Source organism: Gossypium arboreum, unplaced genomic scaffold (assembly GCF_025698485.1).
Source record: "Gossypium arboreum isolate Shixiya-1 unplaced genomic scaffold, ASM2569848v2 Contig00307, whole genome shotgun sequence".
NCBI lineage: Eukaryota > Viridiplantae > Streptophyta > Magnoliopsida > Malvales > Malvaceae > Gossypium > Gossypium arboreum.
In genome coordinates this window covers 25001-32932 of record NW_026440423.1, presented here as the reverse complement: position 1 = coordinate 32932, position 7932 = coordinate 25001, and the positions used below count along the sequence as shown (strand labels likewise).

The window sequence follows — 7932 nt, the reverse complement described above, 5'->3', positions numbered from 1 at the left end:
ACGACTTGTAGCTTGCTGATATTCGGATGGCTCACGGAGCACCGGATGGTCCGGAGCATCCGGATAGATCACCGAGCACCGCGGAACCTAACCGGGGGGGGCACCGACGCCGGGCATGAAATGGGGCAAGGCCTCGACAACCCCTGCTCGCTTCAATATCACCTCCCCAAAGAGCTAAAAAACTTGGTCAATGTGCTACCAAAGCGACATTCATGTGTCCAAACAGGACACTTTATGGTGCCGACGTTCGCACCAACGGGCCCAAAATTAGCTTTTGGTGCTCGACCTCCCGACATCCGATGCACCAAGGTGCCGGCGCCTGATGCTCCACATCAAAGGGGCCTGGTACCATGGCCCCAGACCACGGATGGCACACGCCGAAGTGTACGAGGCTACCATGGGCCAAAGGTGCCGGGGCTCTGTTAAAAAGGGGAGGGACAGGACGATTCATTCATTGTTGGGTACCGACATGCAACGGTATCCTAATCCTACCTTTGGGACGATTCATTCATTATTGGGTAAACATGTAACGGATCCGAATTCTACCTTTTGGGATTGGGGAGGGACTCATGCGCTTGGTATCCCGGATGGCTCACGGATCATCGCCGGATGGATCGCTCGAGCACCGGAACCTAACCTGGTGGGGGCACCGACGTCCGCATGCGATGGGCATGGGCAAGGCTCGATAACCCCTCGCCGTCAATATCACCTCTCCCTAAAGAGCTAAAAAACTTGGTCAATGTGCTACCCTGACATTCATGTGTCCAAACAGTGACAGTTTCAATGTCCAAAAGGACACTTTTTTCAGCCCAACGCCTCAGAGATCCGAGGCACCAAGGTGCCGAGTTGTTCTGATGACCTCACCACGGATGGCTTACGCTATGGATGTTGCCCGAGGCTCCCGTGACAGCCTCAAATGGGGCAAGTTTTTTTACGCCACTTACACTTAGTATTTTAATTGAAAATTTTTTCTGGCCCAAAAGAAATACAAGAAGTCGAATGAAATATGGCATGATGGCACTAGATAATTGAACAAGTGTCTGCCGCCAACAATTGGGGGTCAGACGACCACCACCCCCAGGAGAAAGCCTTTGGGGCGGCACGCCAATGTTTAACTTAGAAATTTTTTCTCATCCCAAAACAAATACAAGAAGTATGGATGGCATGGCACGGCACGCAGTAAAATTGAACAAGTGCCCGGCCCCAACACTTGGGAGCTCAGACCAGACCACCACGGCCCCAGCAGCCATGTTTCCGGAGACGCCAAGTGTTTAACTAACTCCTTACACTAAGTCCCCCACTTGGGGACCCTGTGGCGGACGCAAAAGAACAAGGGTGGATCGAAGGAGATGGGAGGGATTAATCGGTTTTAAAGGGTCAATTCAAGGATCGTGGCAGAAGGCCACTCGCCACTTACAATACCCCCGCGGATTGGTCGCTCCAAGGATTCTACCCGCCGGGGAATTACGCCCAAGGAGGCGCCCGATTTGTCCGGCCGGCCGCCGATCCACACGGCCCTTGGGGCCAAAGGCCCCATCCTGGTCGGAATCGGGCGACGGGCGCGCTTCTAGCCGGATTCACTTGAGGCGCTTCACCATAATCCAACAGCACGGAGCTCACGTTTTTCAACCAAGCGCGATGACCAATTGTGCGAATCAACGTTCCTCTCACTAGGTTGAATTACTATGCGACGCGCCATCAAGAGGGTAAACTAACCGCTTCACGACGGCCTAAACCCACTCACGCTCCCTATTGGGGTGAACAATCCAACACTTGGTGAATTCGCTCACAATGATAGGAAGAGCCACATCAAGGATCAAAAAGCAACGCATGAACGCTTCGCCAAAGCCGATCCCCGTGGTAACCGACACCCTAGCTTCAAATTCCAAGGTCTAAAGGATCGATAGGCCACGCTTTCACGTTCGATTCGACGGAAATCGAATCAAACGAGCTTTTTACCCTTTGTTCCACACGAGATTTTGCTCGTTGAGCTCATCTAGGACACCGCGTTATCTTTTTAATGATGTGCCGCCCCGCCCAAACTCCCCCACCGACAATGTCTTCCGCCGATCGGCCTACCGACGCCGACCTTGGGTCCAAAGAGAGGTCAGTGCCCGCGCTCCCATTCACCTGGAATAAGTAAAATAACGTTAAAAGTAGTGGTATTTCACTACCGCGAGAGCTCCTAACTTATCTTACACTCTCAAGTCATTTTCACAAAGTCTGACATCAGAGTCAAGCTCACTGTGGTCTTCTCCCTCATTGATTCTCGCCAAGCCCGCTCTCCTTGGCCGTGGTTTCACCGATAGTAGACAGATGGGAATCTCATTATCCATTCATGCGCGCTACTAATTAGATGACGAGGCATTTGGCTACCTTAAGAGAGTCATAGTTACCCCATTGCCAATTACCCGCCGCTTGGTTGAATTTCTTCACTTTGACATTCGTGAAAGACCAAGTGTATATCACATTGCGTAAAGCATCCAGTGGAGCATCGCAATGCTTTGTTTTAATTAAAAATGTCGGATTCCCTTGTCCGCACTTTCAGCCTCAAGTCGATCGCTCGTCGCTCGGGAAGGCCCCGGCAGGAGCGCTGCTCGCCAGCCCGTCTCCTGGCCAAGACGCGGCATCTCGCTCGCGCTTTATGGCAAATGAAAGCAGTGCACCGGCAGCCGACGGGTCCTCGGGACTGGGACCCCGTGCCCAAATTTCTCGAGCCAATCTTTTTCCGGAGGTTACGGATCCATTTTGCCGATTTCCCTGCTTACATTGTTCCATTGACCGTAGGTCGTTCACCTTGAGACCCGATAAGTGTTATGAGTACGACCGGCGCGGACGGCACTCGGTCCTCCGGATTTTCATACGCACGGGCGCACCGACACCACGCCGACGCAAGGGTGCTCTTCCGGCTGTGCCGGATCTTACCTCCGGGTCGAGCCGTTTCCAGGTGGCAGGCTGTTAAACAAAAAGATAACTCTTCCCGAGCTCCCTCGCCGACGCCTCCGGACTCTAACGCGTTGCACCACCGCCGCATCCTGCTTCAGAATTTTAACCCGATTCTTTCGAAGCTCGCGCTGAACGCTATCGGACGGGCTTCCCCATCCTCTAGGATCGACTAACCCATGTGCAAGTGCTGCTCACATGGAACCTTTCCTCTTCGCCTTCAAAGTTCTCATTTGAATATTTGCTACTACCACCAAGATCTGGCACCGACGGCCGCTTCCTCCTGCTCACGCCGCCCTGGTTTTATGGCGACCGCCGCGCCCTCCTACCATCGGGCTCGGCTCTCGCCCCGGGACGGCCGGGTATAGGTCGCGCGCTTAAGCGCCATCCATTTTCGGGCTAGTTGATTCGGCAGTGAGTTGTTACACACTCCTTAGCGGATTTCGACTTCCATGACCACCGTCCCCGCTGTCTTAATCGACCAACACCCTTTGTGGGTTCTAGGTTAGCGCTGCGCTGGGCAATCAGAACCCGGCTCCGGCTCATCCCAAGACGCTGGCCTGCTTACCAAAAATGGCCCACTTGAGCTCGATTCCGGGCGCGGCTCAACGGGCACCATCACCGTCCTACCTATTTAAAGTTTGAGAATAGGTCGAGGGCGTTGCGCTCCCGATGCCTCTAATCATTGGCTTTACCCGATAGAACTCGCTAAGGGCTCCACCATCCCCGAGGGAAACTTCTGAGGAACCAGCTACTAGACGGTTCGATTAGTCTTTCGCCTTATACCCAAGTCGACGAACGATTTGCATCGTCAAGATCGCCGCGGCCTCCACCAGTAGTTTCTCCGCTTCGCCCCGCCTGCATAGTTCACCATCTTTCGGTCCCGACAGCATGCTCACTCGAACCCTTCTCGTAAGATCAAGGTCGGTCGGTGCACCCGTGAGGGATCCCGCCAATCAGCTTCCTTACGCCTTACGGGTTTTCAGCCCGCTGACTCGCACACATGTCGGACTCCTTGGTCCGTGGTTTCAAGACGGGCCGAATGGGGAGCCCGCAGTCGACGCCCGGAGCACGCAGGTGCCAAGCACGCCGAGACGGCGCGCGGATCCCACGATCGAGGCGACGACGCTCCACAGCGATCAAAGGCCCCGGCTTGGGCCAGCGCCACGCACCCGGGTCGGTCCATGCCCGAGCCGATCGGCGGACCGGCCTCGCCGCTCCACATCCGACCGGGGCGATCGCCGGCCCCCATCCGCTTCCCTCCCGACAATTTCAAGCACTCTTGACTCTCTTTTCAAAGTCCTTTTCATCTTTCCTCATGCAGATTTTGTTCGCCATCTGCTCTCACCAGATTTAGCCTTTGGACGGAATTTATCCGCCCGATTAGGGCTGCATTCCCAAACAACCTGACTTCGTCAGACGCACTCTCATGGTGCGACAGGTCCGGCACGACGGGCTTTCACCTTCCCGCGCCCTTTCCTGTGGACTTGGGCCCGGTCCGCCGCTGAGGACGCTTCTCCAGACCACACCTCGAACGCCGGTGGCGCCCGATTCTCGCTTCGGGCTTTTCCGGCTCGCTCGCCGTTACTAGGGGAATCCCGTAAGTTTCTTTCCTCCGCTTATTGATATGCTTAAACTCGGGTAATCCTCGCCGACCAAGTCGCGATGCGATGCCGAAAGGGTTTAATGGTCTCGATCGATTTAACGCGCACGACCAACGAGGTTGCTTGCAAAGATTACCACCGATCGTCGCGACGATTATGTCGCCGAGGACTCGAATTTAGGCCAACCGCTGGGTCGTGGAGCGCACGGAGGCCAATTTCCGCCTGCGGTCCAACCGAGTCCCGAGGGATCGGGGTTAGATGGGGCGACGATGCGTGACACCCAGCAGACGTGCCTCGCCTAATGGCTTGGGGCGCAACTTGCGCTCAAAGACTGATGGTTCACGGATTCTCGCATTCACACCAAGTATCGCATTTCGCCACGCTCTTCATCGATGCGAGAGCCGAGATATCCGCTGTCGAGAGTCGTTCATATACTTTGCGACAAAAGAACAACATCATCTGGCATCGACACTACTGAACGGTGCGGCGACAAGAGATGTGTCCCTTTTTCATTTCGATTCCTGGCGCGATTCGCGCCGGGGTTTGTCTGTTTTGCATCGAAGAAGGTGATCCCGACATCTCACCCCACCCAATGGGCAAAAGGGATGACAAGACCAGCCGCCCGACACGCGGGGTGGGGACAGTAACGATGCACCCACACCACCTCCGATGTTGTATACAACGCGTTCACGGTCGCTCGCTAGGCAGGTTTCGACAATGATCCTTCCGCAGTTCACTCTACGGAAACCTTGTTACGACTTCTCCTTCCCTCTAAATGATAAGGTTCAGCTGGACTTTCGCGACGTCGCGGGCAGCGAACCGCCCACGCCGCCGCGATCCAACACTTCACCGGACCATCTGAATCGGTAGGAGCGACGGGCGGTGTGTACAAAGGGCGGTGGACGTAGTCAACGCGAAATGATGACTCGCGCTTACTAGGAATTCCTCGTTGAAGACCAACAATTGCAATGATCTATCCCCATCACGGCGAAATTTCAAAGATTACCGGGCCTGTCGGCCAAGGCTATAGACTCGCTGAATACATCGTAGTAGCGCGTATGCCCAGTAACATCTAAGGGCATCACAGCACCGTTATTGCCTCAAACTTCCGTGGCCTAAAAGGCCATAGTCCCTCTATAGCTAGCCACGTAGGATCACCTCCGTGTAGCTAGTTAGCAGTTGAGGTCTCGTTCATAACGTAATTAACTGCATAAATCGCTTCCACCAACTAAGAACGGCCATGCACCACCACCCATAGAATCAAGAAAGAGCTCTCACCGGCTAATCCTTACTATGTCCGACCTCGTAAGTTTCCGTGTTGAGTCAATTAAGCCGCAGGCTCCACTCCTCGTGGTGCCCTTCCGTCAATTCCTTTAAGTTTCAGCCTTACACCATACTCCCGGAACCCAAAGACTTTGATTTCTCATAAGGTGCCATGAGTCCTAAAAGCAACATCCGCCGATCCCCGGTCGGCATCGCTTATGGTTGAGACTAGGACGGTATCTCGATCGCTCGAGCCCCCAACTTTCGTTCTGATTAATGAAAACATCCTTGGCAAATGCTTTCGCAGCTTGTTCGCTCTTCATAAATCCAAGAATTTCACCGACTATGAAATACGAATGCCCCGACTGTCCCTCATAATCATTACTCCGATCCTGAAGGCCAACACAATAGGATCGAAATCCTATGATGTTATCCCATGCTAATGTATACAAGCGTAGGCCCGCTTTGAGCACTCTAATTTTTCTTCAAAGTAACAGCTGTGGAGGAACGACCCGGCCAATTAAGGCTGTGGAGCAAGATCGCCGTCAAGAGGGACGAGCAGATCGGTGCTCACCGTGAGGCGGACCGGCCGACCCACCCCCTAAGTCCAACTAGGAGCCTTTTTAACCGCAATAACTTAAATCTATGCTTATTGAGCTCGAATTCATGCCAACAGCCGGGCAACCGCATTCTGCCTCCAATGGATCCTCATTTAAGGATATAGATTGTAATTTAGTTTCAATTACTGCACTCATAGAGCCCGTATTGTTATTTATTGTCACTACCTCCCCGTGGTCGATTGGGTACTTTGCACCGCTGCCTCGCTTGGATGTGGTAGTCAAGCTGTGCCCCTCTCCTAATCGAACCCCATTTCCGTCACCCGTCACCACCATAGTAGGCCACCATCCTACCATCGAAAGTTTATAGGGCGTAAATTTGAATGATGCGTCACCGGCACAAAGGCCGTGCGATCCGTCGAGTTATCATGAATCATCGTAGTAACGGCAAAGCCTGCCTAATTTTTTATCTAATAGCCATCCTTCCAGAAGTCGGGTTTGTTGCACGTATTAGTTTAGAATTACTACTAAGTATCCGAGTAGCAAATACCATCAAACAAATCTATAATCGATTTAATGAGCCATTCGCAGTTTCACAGCCTGAATTTGTTCATACTACACATGCATGGCTTAATCTTTTGAGACAAGCATATGACTACCGGCAGGATCAATCAGGTAGTATTCCTCCGCGATGCCGGTTAATCGCATGGTTTCAACATGCCGCGTGAGCAACGAAGAGGCTATAACAGAGCACGAGCATCGTCTGTGTCAAGAGACAAAATGCATAGGTATCGAGAGACAAGGGCCTAAACCCTACCTCAAAAAATATTTTCCGCATCCGAAAGTATCTGAACGAGCACCAAAGGCACCGACGAGGCCACACTGATTTGCAAGTACACTGGACACAGGGCACGATTAGGGTCCACCACGCACCCCAAAGGGCACGAGATGGAGAAGGGACGGCAACACATCAATAATTCCATCCGGCTTAGGTACGCAACACAGATCCTCGATCGCATCCCCCGGGTTAGATGGGGGCGACGATGCGTGACACCCAGGCAGACGTGCCCTCGGCCCATCGGGGCGCAACTTGCGTTCAAAGACCGATGGTTCACGGATTCTGCAACCACACCAAGTATCGCATTTCGCTACGTTCTTCATCGATGCGAGAGCCGAGATATCCGTTGCCGAGAGTCGTTCTATATACTTTGCGACAAAAGAACAACATCATCATAATCGACACCGCGAACGGTGCGGCGACAAGAGATGTGCCTTTTTTCATTTCGATTTGGCGCGATTCGCGCCGGGGTTTGTTCGTTTTGCATCGAAGAAGGTGATCCCGACATCTCACCCCACCCAATGGGCAAAAGGGATGACAAGACCAGCTGCCCGACACGCGGGGTGGGGACAGGCAACGATGCACCCACACCACCTCCGATGTTGTATACAACGCGTTCACGGGTCGTTCTGCCAGGCAGGTTTCGACAATGATCCTTCCGCAGGTTCACCACGGAAACTTGTTACGATTCTCCTTCCTCTAAATGATAAGGTTCAGTGGACTTCGC

At 53.3% G+C, this 7932-nt stretch overlaps 3 pseudogenes; all 3 read right to left on the bottom strand.

The window, feature by feature from the left end:
• Positions 1 to 4821: 4821 nt before the first annotated feature.
• Positions 4822 to 4972, bottom strand: LOC128288858 (5.8S ribosomal RNA; annotated as a pseudogene).
• Positions 4973 to 5318: 346 nt separating this feature from the next.
• LOC128288852 (uncharacterized) overlaps positions 5319 to 7932 on the bottom strand; it is a 5433-nt pseudogene continuing 2819 nt past the window's right edge.
• LOC128288857 (5.8S ribosomal RNA) lies at positions 7416 to 7563 on the bottom strand (annotated as a pseudogene).